This window comes from Piliocolobus tephrosceles, unplaced genomic scaffold, assembly GCF_002776525.5.
Source record: "Piliocolobus tephrosceles isolate RC106 unplaced genomic scaffold, ASM277652v3 unscaffolded_20, whole genome shotgun sequence".
Classification (NCBI taxonomy): domain Eukaryota; kingdom Metazoa; phylum Chordata; class Mammalia; order Primates; family Cercopithecidae; genus Piliocolobus; species Piliocolobus tephrosceles.
This window is the reverse complement of record NW_022302087.1, coordinates 3,058,174-3,072,054: the sequence shown is the minus strand read 5'-3', so window position 1 is coordinate 3,072,054 and position 13,881 is coordinate 3,058,174. Positions and strand designations below refer to the sequence as shown.

Below are 13,881 nucleotides of genomic sequence, written 5' to 3'. Positions count from 1 at the left end.
TGCTTCCTGCCCTTTGTTTATCTTTTGGTTGCAGCTTTCTTATAGCTTTTGCCCACTTCTAATTTCAGTATACCCAATGGCTTTTCACAATATCTACAGTTGACTTTTTCTCTGGGTATCTTCTGCTTCCACTCCATCTTCCAAATGCTCAAACCAATTTGTGCATTAAATGCAAAAAATAAAATTAAAAAAAATTTAAAAAATAAAAAATTCACCCAAAGAAGGTATATCATTCCTTCAATTAATCACCATCATCCCCATTTTGACAAAGATTTTATGCCATGCTGCCTGTAGCGCACTGGCCAGTCTACATGTTGTTTGCCTTTGAGTTCACTTCCCACTTTTGGCAAGGTTGGCTGTTGTTCTGTAGCAAGGTGACACAGGCTAAGAATTGAGATATGCCAACTTAAGGATTCACCGTGATCAGATTTCCTCTGGAGAAGACCATGGAAGTGTGTCATGGGCATTCTGACTCTTGCCCTCTTCAAAATAGCCCTGCTAACAGGTGTCAGAAACTGATTCCTTTGGTACGGTAAACAAATGGTATAACCAGATAAGGCTTTGAAGGCTTTGCAATGAACCCCAATTTATAAGTAGTTGCACAGAAATTTAAAGAATGGAATCTCTGTTTGGATAGATGTCCTATATAATGCAGATATCCTTTTTTATTTATTTTCCTTTCCTTTTTTTTAAGTTTTGTATTTCAGCTACAGTGGTTTCAGTTAAACATTCTTCTTAGTTCCTATTCCACCATTACTACTGGTTCATCACCCCCTTAGTCCTTTAGTGCTACTGTAACAAAATATCAGTGGCTAGGTAATTTATAAAGAACATAATTTTATTTCTCTCAGTTCTGGAGGCTGGGAGTACAGGATACAGATGCCAGCAGGTTTGGTGTCTGGTAAGAACCTGGTCTCTGTTTCCAAGATGGTGTCTATTGCTTTATCCTCTGGAGTGGGTTAATGCAGTGTCCTCATATGGTGGAAGGGATGGAAGGGCAAAAGGGTGCTTCCTCCAAACTTGAGGGCTAAAGGGCCTAATGCTAATACCACTTTTTAAGATGAAGCCCTCATGACTTAACTACATCTTAGAGGCCACACTTCTTAATACTGTTGCACTGGGCGGACAAAAACATTGAAGCCCTAGCACCTCCGTTGATTGGTTGATTGATTGGAATCCTTTTCACAATCTCTGCCAGGGATTTAACCTACTGCTGGAACTTACTATCTCATAAGGGCGACAGCCTATTTCATATATTGAACTTGCTAATTCTTAGTTAATTCTTTCATACATTAAACCAAAAATAACTTTCCCTTAACTTTGCCCTAATGTCCTCAGTTCTTTCCTGTAGAACCATGTAGAAAATGTCTATTTCTTCCCCCAACACAATAGCCTTTCAACCCTACAAGGTTGGCTATTAACACATCTGACTTTTCACTTTTCTATGTGAAACACAGTCTGTTGTTTCATCAATTCTTCATATGATATGGGTTTAAGGCACTTTACTACCTAGTCACTTTCCCTTGGACACACTCTAGTTTGATAATGTCTTTTTAAAATATATATATACATTTAAAAATAGATATGCTCTGCCATTGAAGAACATGGTGGGTACAACCTTGCCCCTCCCATCTCTAGTTTTGGTTTTTATTAATGCATCCTAAAATTTGTATCAGTTTTTTTTGGAAATAATATCACATTTTTGACTCTCATTGAACTTTAAATCTTTTTCAAGTGAACTGCTGTCAATTCAGAGCTTTTCTACCTTATATTTAAGTAGTTGATTCTTTGAACTTAGATGCAGAACTTAACATTTAACCCTATTAAATTGTATATTGTTAATTTCATTCCATCCTTCTCCTTTCCAAGGTCTTTTTCAAATTTGATTCTTTAATATTGTCTATCAGCTTTACCTCCAACTTTCAGCCATCTACAAACTTGATAGGCAAAGTTTTTATTGAAATTCACCCAATTCACTGATTAAAATGTTTAGGATTTCAGAATAGAAGACAAAGAATCACTTTTAATAGTGGTTCTAAAATTTTAGTGTGTAAAATAATTACCCAGGACATTTGCTAAACTTGCAGATCCCCAAGTCCCATTTCCAGAAATTTTGATTTAACAAGTCTGGGATGTGATTCCAGGAATGTGCATTTTTAACTAGCACCACATTTGATTCTGATGCTTTTTGTCCTAGGCTACACTTTTAGACATATCTTCAAAATTTTCCTTTTGGTCTAAATTGACATTAACATGTTCATTTCATTTTAATAGGGTGCTTTTTTTTAGTACAGTGTTGGACACATGATTAATACTGAATGACTGAATGAACAAAAGAAAGAATGAAGGGTGGAAGCAGTGCTCAAATAATAATTCAGCTATATTTCTTCGTTTTAGTCACAAAGCCAATATGATCAGCTTTTTCAAATGTTTTGTTGTAATTGAATTATATTGTGTCTTTGATGTTTCCCACCGAGGGAAAAAAAGAAATGTATTTTGCATGACCTTTTCTTAATGAACATATGTTTTCTCTTAGTGATCATTGCTTTCCTTTCTAAGTGCTCACAAATCATGTATTTAACTCTTCTGTCTAGAATTTTATTGAAAATTAAAAGGTGCCTTATATTTAAACCTAGAAATCTCCTGTTATGAATTCTTGCTTTACTTTTAAGAAATTAGGGCGTAGGTGTAGTGTTTTACTTATTTGCTATGCTTTAGGCCATGTTATTTGTCTTTTATGTCTTAATATGTATGCAGATAAATAAGAACTCAAATACTGGACACTTCAGCAAAAAAAAAGTCTTACTTTTTCTGAGAATTCATATTTACAAAAACTTTCAAAATCTGCAGAAAGACTCAAAGAATATTACAATGTTCTTAATCTAGAGCAACAATTGTTAGCATTTTGCTATATTTGTTTTTTTATATCTAGCAAGATATATAGCTAACTAGATTTTCCCTTCCGCCTCCTGAACCAATTGGCTGCCATGTTATTTAGTCTCCTTTAGTCTAGAACAATTTTTCTGCACTGCTTTCTGCCTTTAGGAATGGATGCCTGAATTCTCTGATTATACTTCTTGGTTTTCTCTGTTTGTTTAGTTGAGTTTTGGCTTTTGAGCCATGTAAAGTTTTATATATTCAAAAAATAAAATTAAAGAGGACTAAAAACAGCAAATTTTAAAATTTGTTCCTAAAGGGGAACTGGGGTGGCACATCACCGTGTTCATCATCAATTTTGGGGAAGCCAGAGAAGGCTGATCCAAAGTACAGAAGAGAGGGAAGGAAGGCTGGGCGGAAGAATACTCGACCGCTGTGAAGGTTCGGGAACATTCAGCAAGGTCATCGGGGATTTCCCCAGATAAAAATCAGCTATCAGATCAGTCCCCTGCTCCCAGCAAGGGGCCTGCCTCAGTATCCCCGCTGGCTCTGTTATTGTCTGGGAGCATCCAGGGCAAGGCGCGGCCTGAGCGGTGCATTGCAGCCATGGGTTTCAGATCTCAGTCCGGGGGGCTGTGGGAGAAAACCTGAGGTGACTCTCAGGGTTGCCACGTCAAGGCCCAGCCACTTTCAGGAGGTGGCTGGGTGATTGATTGCAAGGATATCAAGGACCCATCTCTAGCCCCAAGTCAGGGAAGATGTGGTGGTCCCCACTGAGGTTCTATCAAGATTTCATCGCAGTTCGACCTTTTGCTCTGCTCTGCTCAATCCTGTTTCCTTCCCTTCGCTGCCCGTGGGGCTGATTTTAAGTGCACCCCCTAATAAACCGCCTGCGTGCCCATCTGCAAGCACTGCTCCAAGCTCTTATTACCCTGTTAACACGTATGTAATCCTCACAACGCTGAGGTGAGTGCTGTTAGCATCTTCATTTTATGCATGAGGAAACTAAGGAACAGACTGGCTAAGTGGCTGCCCAGAGGAATTCATGCTCCTGGGAGGTAGCAAAGGCTTGTTTCAAACATAGACATGGTGACTCCCTGCCGCCCCCTTATCTGCCACTCACTGCTCTTCTCTGTGACATAGAGATTGCTGTTAGCATACCCAGTATCATAGTCCTATTATATTTTCCAGATGCTTTCCTAAGCAGAAATGTAGAAAAACTTCCTGGAGATTTAGCGTAGGAGGAGATGTGCCCTGATTGTGTGAAGGCAGTTCCAACCTCAATCTATTCATCCGCAGGGCTTTAGCTCCAACCTGGAGAACTAGCTTCACCCTTTAAGCTGCATTTCCCAGCACTCAGTTTTCCTCTGGCAACGTGATACACCTGCCACTCCCATTCTGCAAAAGGAAAGACTATGTACAGCACAAATACCGAAATGAGAGATAAATACTCTCCTCTTCCCTAAGACAAGAGCTAGTTCTTGTTTCCTGACCTATTTGACTGCACATTCAGAGCTTGTATAACGCAGCTAAACTAGCCTACTTAGCATTTATGCAATCTGCTCTGTTTTCCACAAGCTCTTTAAGATGTGACTTTTAAAAATCTTCTAAAAAAATAACGGCAAGGTCACAATAGCCATTTCTATAGGGAGACTGAGGAATGATCAAGACTCCGGTTGCAATTTAGGGTGGGGAAATCTTTCCACTCCGAGGAGCTTCTCAGGCGTTGGAAGGGTCGTCGGTTGTCCCAGCTTTCCCTGGGGCTGACAGGCTTCCCAGGACATGGGACTTTCCTCTCTGAAACTGGGAGAGTCACAGGTAAACTGCGACAGTCGTTCACCCTACAATGGACACTTTACGGCCTAGCATTGCTATGTTGCAGAAATATCTGCCCCTCTACTGTAACTACTTTGTATTATTTCAAAAAAATACTGATTTTTTTTTTTTTTTTTTTTTTGGCCTAGGAAATTACCTATAGAAACTATGGAGATAAACAAAGAGAAAACTTAAAACCATTCACTAGCTCATTATGCAGAAGTCAATGTTTAAACCTTTCAACATCTTCTGTGTTTTTCTTTGCGTGTTTGTGTACACACATATTTTATACATCTAAAATTGTGCAGTAAGAACAATTCTGTATGCTGATTTTCACTTAGTATAAGCATTTTCCCATATCAATAAGTATTTTTTGAAAACACCATTGCTATTGATTGCATAATTTCCACTGAGGATGTACTACATTTTATTTAATCATTCTCTTATTGTTCAGCATTTAAACTAATTTTTGCTGTCAATGATAATTTTGCTGTGAAGATCTTTGGGTTTCTAATGGTTTCTTTTGAAGTGGTTTCTAGGACTTTACTGGATGAAAAGTTATGGGCTTAGTTAAAGCTACTGAATCCTGTTTCTAAAATGCTTCTGGAAAAGGCGGTAAATCAGCAGTGTTAATGCCCACCCCACTGAACTCCTGCCAACACTGAGAGTTTTTTCAATCTTCACTCATCTTATAGATTTTTTTTTTAAAGTTATACTAGACAATCTTCATTTCTTTGTTTACTAATGAAGTCCAAACCTCTTTCATATCTTTCTCATTTGAATTTTCCTGGGAAATTGTTTGTGCATATATTTTTCCAGATAATTTATTGAGTTGTCATGTCTTCTCAATTTGTGTGAACTCTTTACAGACTAACTACAATAAGTCTTTTTAGGTCATAATTGTTTCAAATACATTTTTGACTCACTGTTTGACAGATGTCTTAAAATACCCTAAAACTGTTTAAATGTTTATGCTCTTTAAGCAGTATTTTAAGCCCTGCACTCATATACATACGCACTTGGTAGAGGTTTATGCTTTCCTTTAAAAGTCTCTGATTTTTTTCACTTTTAGCCCATCTGTGCTGATTTAAAATTATTTGGTAATATTTGAAAAGAATATGTGTAACGCATATGTAATCATAAAGAGAAAAGGTAAAACAAAATTACATGAGTCCACCACCCAACTTAAGGAGTGGAACACACCTAGTTCACGCACTAGAACATACACCCTGTGTTCCTCCCCAATCTCAGATCCCCAATTTTCCCAATATGGAATTGTCATCCTACTTTTGCCTTTGTTATTTGATTGCTTTTAAAAAACTAGTTTTATTTTATATATATGTTTGTGCCTCTAAGCATATGTTTAGTTTTAATATTTTTGAGCTTTACAAAACTAGATTCTTCTTTTATCTCTTCATCTCAGTCTTGCTTTTTTTCAGTAAGTACTGTGTATGTTTATCCATATTTTATGAGAAGATGTAGTTCATTCATTTTCAGCACTGGATAATATTTCATTTCATTTCTCATCTATATGTATGTATGTATTCATGGTGCATATGTACAAGAATTTCTCCTAGAGAAATATTATATTATATTGTATTCTTATTACATATATTATGTGGGAGTGGAATTGCTGGGTTGAAGTCGAAGTGCATGTTCAATTTTACAAGCCATTGCTAAATTGTTTTCCTGAATAGCTGTACTAATTACATTCCCAACTGTAGAATATAAGATTCCTGTTGCTTGACTTTCTTGCCAATACTTTGATATTTTCAAGTATCGAAATCTGGTAGCCATTTTTCACCCAGTAGAATTGCCCTCACTTTTAAGGCTTACTGGTACAAGTTCTTAAAGACTGAAAAGGAGTTCTCAGAAACAAATCAAACCTCTTTTTATGTGGGCTTCTCGTTTCTCCTTGGGGTCAGACACTTAACAAGCTGTTCATAATATGCCATGCTGGGCCTAATGTTCAGCCCTTAGAAGAAAAGGCCGTATCAGCTGAGACAAGTGAACAGCAGACAGAGTTAGGAATTAGGAAGCTTGGGCTCTAACCTGCTTCTGTCACTGAAGCTTTGCAGGGCCCACGTATGAGTCATGTCCCCTCTCCGCATCCTATCTGCTCACTAGGCATAACAGAACTGACCTTCCTCCCAGCCCCGCCGTGAGGATGAAATCCTGTGTGGAGCACTTTGAAATCCTTGGATGAAAAGCACGACAGAAGTGCCAAGTATGATTGTTACCCGTGCCAGCCACACTAGAAGACAGCATAAAAATAGGAAGCAAAGAAAATTTCATTTTACAAAAGCTTCAGTGAGAAAATTGGCTGGTCAGAATGTCATTCCCTGGTTTTGGTTCACATACACGTTGTCTTTTATAAAATTAAAAGAAAAAAATAATTGTATACATTTTTAACTTTGCCGGGAAGAAGCCCTGTGATCACCACCATCCCTGTGACGCCAGGTGAGTCCCTGATGCAGAAGGAAGATCGATTCATGAGGAGACCATGTGGAATCAGTTCTTTGTAGTTGCTCACCTATTTCTGTTTTTCATTGCAAGGAATCGAAGCCATAAAGTCTGAGGGGATGTTACAGGTTGAGGATTAGGGAGTGTCTAAACCTTGACGTCGTCACAACACAGGATCCGAGATACCTCTGGCTGAAACGGAGACTGTGCTTTCAGAACTGGCCCAGCACCCAGTCTCTACTCCAATGCTCTCAGGATCCTGCCCTTAATAGGAGAACATGAGAGTTGCAGATTTAAAAACCCAAGAGGAAACCTTTGCAACAACCTTTGTCATATTAGGAATCCCAAAATAAGGTGAGTCACGCCCGTTAGTGTGCACCTTCATCCTAAAAATGACTTAGCTGTAGTTTTAATAGCTATGCCCATCTTGGTATAATGCTGTAAGTGAGTTGTGATAAGCTGTAATCACCTTTGCTTATAAATTGGATAGACTGTGGAAACAGTTGCAAACCACGGAAAAGATATTTCAAACTCTGAGCTTGCTGCCTGATATGACACGCAGAGAATTTAGAATAGGAGTTTTGGATGCTGTTGCCACATCTTTACTGCCTGTCTTTTACACTGGAGTTTTAAAAAGTCAAAACCCGAAAGGGTTGTTTGGTTGCTGCATCCCACTGAGAAGTTGAGAAAGTAAAAGGTAAGGGGGCGTAGCCATGGGCTTGTCAGGGGGACGTGAGTGACACGAGTCCACCCACAGCAACTGTTCCATGAAGTTATGAATCATATTGTACTCGACTTGTAATCTCCACCCAGGAAGGGAAAGCTACTGAGCACTATTGAAATGTGTTGTTCAGAAGTTTCTCAGAGGGAGGGTCTTCATAGTGTTTTACAGAATAATTTGCATTCTAATCGGCATAATTGAATTATTGCCACAGAATTTGCATGGTATGGCTCCAGTAGAAATACTTTCCATTAAGAAATAAATACTCCTTACAGGGGAAAAAATGTCCATCAACTGTAGTATCCAATCACACAACCATCTCCATGTATTCCTCTTCATAACCCCATGAGAAGGGTCATCCTCACTGGATTTTCAATTTCTTAACTGAAGAAATTAGTTGAAAAGTGGAAATGCAACCTGCTGATAGTTTATCTGTCCACACCTCATGATGGGTTTGACTGATTCTTCTATTTAAATTGACAGATTATTTACACCTCTGTGAATTACAGTGTTGCTATGGTCTTTCTTTCCTTTACATTTGTGTGTGTGCGTGTGTGTAGAACATCTGTAGTCAGGCTAAAATTCAGATCCCATCTTCATAATTCTTGTTCGTGTAATATGAATTTATCACAACGGCAGGATAGTGGATTATCATGCAGCCTTGAAATATCACACTGATTAAGACAGTGGAGAGCCATAGGGAAATGATGGCATGTTAAGTGGAAAAGAATATGAAATTATATCTTTGCCATGCTTTCAAGTACTTAAATTGTGCATATAGAAGCATGAGCTGAAAAAGAAATATGGAAAAAAGAAACACATGGTTGGTTGAAATTATGGGATTGTGAGAGTTCCCTCTCCACCTTTTCATTCTTTTGTTTTCCATTAACACTCTTACAACATTGCCTGTGTAATAAATATGATATTAAAATCATTCAGCTGAGTGATTAACAATAGCCGAGATATGCAATCTACTTAAGTGTCTATCAACAGATGAATGGATAAAGAACATGTGGTATATATGCACAATGGAATATTATTCAGCCATAAAAAAGAATGAAACCTGTCATTTGCAGTAACATGAATGAGCCTGGGGGCCATTCTGTTAAGTGAAATAAACCAGGCACAGAAAGACAAATACCACATTATCTCACTCATATGTGGAATCCAAAAAGTAAAAAGTAAGGAGGTGTAGCCATGGGCTTGTCAGAGGGACTTGAGTGATACGAGTCCACCCACAGCAGCTGGAAGTTGCTGGAAGTAGAGTAGACTAGTGGTTACCAGAAGCTGGGAAGAGTAGGGTGGGGAGTGGGGAGAAGTTGGTGAAAGGGTACAAAGTTACAGTAAGGCAGGAGGAAGTTAGATAGGAGTGACATAGCAGTTATAGTCTGGGCATGGTGGCTCACACCTATAATCCTAGAACTTCAGGTGGCTGAGGTGGGCAGATGGCCTGAGCCCAGGAGTCTGAGACCAGCCTGGGCAACATAGCAAAATCCCATCTCTACAAAAATTTAAAAAAATTAGCCAAGTATGGTGGCACGTGCCTGTGGTCCCAGCTACTCAGGTGGCTGAGCTGGGAGGATCACCCGAGCCTGGGAGGGTCCAGGCTGCGGTTAGCCGTGATCACACACTGCACTCCAGCCTGGATGACAGGCTTAAACATTTTTGAAACCCCATCTCAAAAAAATGAAAGTAAAAAATAAGAATAGTTACAGTTAGATAAGTTCTAGTGTTCCATTGCACAGTAGGGTGACTATAGTTAATAAAAATTTACTGTGTATTTCAAAGCAGCTAGAAGAGAGGAATTTGAATGTTCTCAACACAAAGAAATGATAAATGTTTGAGATGATGGATATGCTAAATATACTTATTTGATCATTAAACATCATATACAGGTATGGAAATATCACGTGTACCCCATATATATGTACAATTATTATGTATTGATTAAAAATAAAAGAATAAAATTATATTTCAAAAAAGTACTTGGTTACAAGAGAAGATCTATCATAAAACGAATAAAGTTTAATAAACAAAGGACCTGAGTTACAGGTCCTTTCCCATGCAGGGCCCCTGTGAGAGCCTGGGTTGCTAAGAGTGATAGAGTTCCAGGTGGAGAGAGGAAGCCGGGTTACAATCAGGAAACATTTCTATGTCAGCATTTCGGGTAAATTGCTTAAAGCGATCTCAGAAGAAAAGGAACTAATTCTCCAGCACTCCTGTAATTTGTCATGATATAATTTCTCATTCTAAGTAAATATTCGCTTTCATGCCTAATTTTCTATTTGCAATTTTGCATTCTTCTTCTTAAAGAGGGCTCCCATAATTGTATAAGCCTCATGCCTCACAAAACCTGAAGGTGCCTTTGGTGAGGTGGATCATCAGAATACCAGCTGAGCACCTCGAAGTGTGAAATCTAGCATTGGATTCCATCCCTGACTTTTCCTAAGAATCACTGTGAATGCGCTGGACAAACTGCTGCTGCGCCGGGTGCTCCCTGTGTCATCACACTTCCTCATTGTACTTCTGGGTCCTCCGAAGCTGTTCCCAGTGCTTAATCATAAGAAAAGCAGCTCCAAATACTAGTTCAGAAACTCAGGTAGAAAGAGATCTTAAAGGTCATGTCCAGTCACTCTTCTGATGCTTGGGTCTTCTCTTCAGGAGGCATCTGGGCCTGGGCTTGGACCCCTTGCCTCAGTCAACCTATTAGAAAGGTCTTTTCTTGTCTTGAGTCAAAACCAGTCCACTGCTACTGGCATTGCTCTGTACTTCCAGGCTCTATGAAAAGTGTCTAACCTTTCAGATGAGTATGGCAGAGGAAAGCGAGAAGAAAGAAATTTTAGTTGTTCTTCAACTTCCCAATTAGGCACGCCGTTAGGGGTTTTTAATATGGTGCTTGATTTAATCTTCTCATTAACTTTCTGTTGTAAGTATTATTATTTTATTCTAGGGGTCCCAGATGTAGCAAATAAAAATAGAGGATGTCCAGTTATACCTGAATTTCAGATCAAAACAAATGATTTTTAAAAAAACGTACACTCCCAAAAGTGTGAAATTAATTTGTCCTTGGACAGGAGATATGGAAATGTCATGTATTTTACCTGGAAATCCTGTTACTGTGCCCATTTTTGGAGCTGAGAAAACTAAAGGGCGGAGCCTACTAGGTAAGTAGTGGAACTGGAATTAAGCCCAGGTCCTTGATTTCAAAGCACCACCCCATGGCCCACAATATCATACACTGATTTAGTATCTGCCTCCTACCTACTCCCAAGAAAAATGTGAAGTTAATTTGTCTTTAGATAAGAGCTACCAAAGTTATAAAAACAAAAGAAAACAAATGTATTCACAGCTAAGAGAAGACAATCTCCAGGAAACTACTGCTTCATTTATTTGACACTGGGCAGAAGTTTCGGTGAGAAATCAGCAAGATCATAGCCTGGAGTGAACACTGGAGGCAGGAGATGTCCTTGAGAAAGAGGCTACAACAGAGGGTGGAACACCTCTTCCATTAAAGCGGCTGTTTTCCAGAGTTTCTGAAAAGCTCCCTCCTTTGTCATGGTGGTGGTGGGGAAGGGCAGGCTGGGACCCTAATGCATGACTTTCCACCTGGGTGTTACTGGCATCTGATGTCCTAATCATATTTCCCTGTCACCTCTCAGTGCTGATTTACTTTCTCCTCCCATTCTACATGCTGCAGAACTAATTGCCTGCCTAATTGCCAAAACTAATTGCTGTGACATTCATTGTTCATCTGCTCCTTTCTCCGGCTTCAGCTCAGGCAGGTGGCTCCCATGAAGGCAAGGGTGGAATTATTCCTGCTTTGGGGCCAGGATGCTTCAGAGTGATGGCCCAACAATTATCTTCCTCATGGAGGCGGACCAAGGAATCACCTTCCTCACTGAACAGAGGACAATAATTCTTGGCAGGGGTTCACCTTCTTCTGGTGTGAGATTGGGTAGCTTTGACAGATTGTAAGTCAATTAAATTGTACTTTTCAGGGAGTTCCTCTCTCCCATTTAGAGATTAGGATTAGATTTGTTCATTAGGAAATTGACCCAGAGAAGTGAGACAGCTACTTGCTGGCCACATAGCTCATTCATGGCGAAGTTGAAACTGGGGCTCAGATATCCCAATTCATAGCCCAGAATAATTTCTACTGCACCACACCACAACTGTTGCAGTTGGAATAATTACAGTTTTATATTTCCTAATAAACTTTTATTAAACCACTATCGAGTAGTATGTCTTCATTGGTAGCAAGAATAATAAATATTTATTGAGTTGTTATGAATATTAAGCCCACTTTTTTTTCATGTAATCCTGAAAAAAGGCAAAATGACACAGATGCTCTCCATATCCTTATTTTATATCAGGGAAAATGGAGGCAGAGGGAGGATGGTAACTTGCCCAGGTCTGACGCCAGATCCCATCCTCTTACCCTCACAAGGCCACGTGCAGACTCCTCCTGACAGCTTCTGGATTCTGATACACAAAAGAACTTGTGAAGATGACTTGAAGGTTGGAGCTGGAGCAACGTGAAACTAATCAACCAGATTATGCAAATTATTATGTAAACTCCTATTATTGAGCCAGGATTCATGACAGTCCCTTTCTTCCAACACTGCTGAGATAAAAGCAAATGGATTGCAACACTAGCTTGGGATGAATTCAGGGAGCTTGGAAAGAATTCCTGGGATTTTCTGGGCAGTGGAAAAGACAGTGGGTTGGGAGTCAGGAACCTGAAGTTTAGTTCTGGGTCTGGCACTAGGTAGCTGCGTGGCCCTGGGAGGACCTAGTGCCTCAGTTTCTTCAACTGTGAAATGAGATAAGACTCCGTGCTCTGGAAGACCCCTGCCATTCCAGGCATCTCGGATGGCATGTCCAAGATGGAAGCACACAATGACAGAGGCTTGTAGTGACCTTCAGGACAGCTTTCCAGTAGCTGTAAATAAAAGTCTTATTGTTTGGTTCTTGGTTTTCCCCCCTGTCAGTGACAGGAAGAATAATAAAAGCAATGGCACTATTGTGTGAAATAAGTGTTTTCTCATCCAAAAGAAAACATGACATATACAATAGCAAACCATTTGCAAGCTGAAAAACTAATTAATTGTATAAGTCATTGAACATGATAGGAAAAGTGAATTATGATAAAGGAAGACTGAGAGTTAACAAATGAAAATTTTATTTAAAAGTTTAAAAAGACAGTTTTTTAAAAAAGGAGAGCATTAAAAGGTGATTAACCTACAGAAAGAAAGAACTATTTCAAACACATTTAAAAAGGCACAATTAGAAGAATACTGGAAAAATAAAAAGAAAAATTCAGTTTGATCTGGGAGGGGGGAGCTGTCTTCATGAAAAACAGATTTTGAAGTACTTTTGTCATCAGCTTCCTTTCAGTTCTTCTGGTTAATTTCATGAAGGCTGTGTGACCTCTCAACTTCCCAGTGTTTGTAGGAGGGGAGGGTGGTAAGGTGTGAGTGGAAAAAAAATTAATTTTCAAGGTATGGGATTTTATAGTAGAGACTTCCTTAGCAGAATGGACCGTGACAGGGTGTTAGTGATGGAGACCTTGGGAGGAGCGGGCAGAAGATATGGATTTGAGGCCCTGACGTACTCTGCCTGCTGTATGATCTTGGACAAGTTCGACCCCTCTCAGGGCTTCAACATCTTCTTACCTACATGAAGCGATGGGATTGAACACCTCTGTGGCCCTCTCTAGTCTATATGTTTGCATTTCTAACAGTATAGTATGATTAAAAAAAATAGAAAGTCAGTGGTCTTTAGGTTACTAGTCAGGATGAAACTCAAAAAATCTATTTTTAAAATTATGAGTATTGGGTGTGGTGAAAATATTCATATTTGGGGTCAGAGAGTTTTTCTAATAGAATCAACTCTAGAGTATTCAGACTCGCTCTCCCTCCAAAGAGGAAGTGAAGGCAAGCTCTGCTTTCTCCTCTGCTGCTTTCTTTGTTCATGGGAGTGTGCAAATTTTTCTGGCAACACAG

The 13,881-nt window shown here is 39.3% G+C and overlaps 1 long non-coding RNA gene across 1 annotated transcript; it reads left to right on the top strand.

Moving 5' to 3' along the window:
* Positions 1-7,247: 7,247 nt before the first annotated feature.
* Positions 7,248-12,008, top strand: LOC113225264. The gene is made up of 3 exons (XR_003309927.1): positions 7,248-7,509; positions 10,951-11,040; positions 11,226-12,008. It is a non-coding gene; the product is annotated as an uncharacterized LOC113225264 (long non-coding RNA).
* Positions 12,009-13,881: the final 1,873 nt, after the last annotated feature.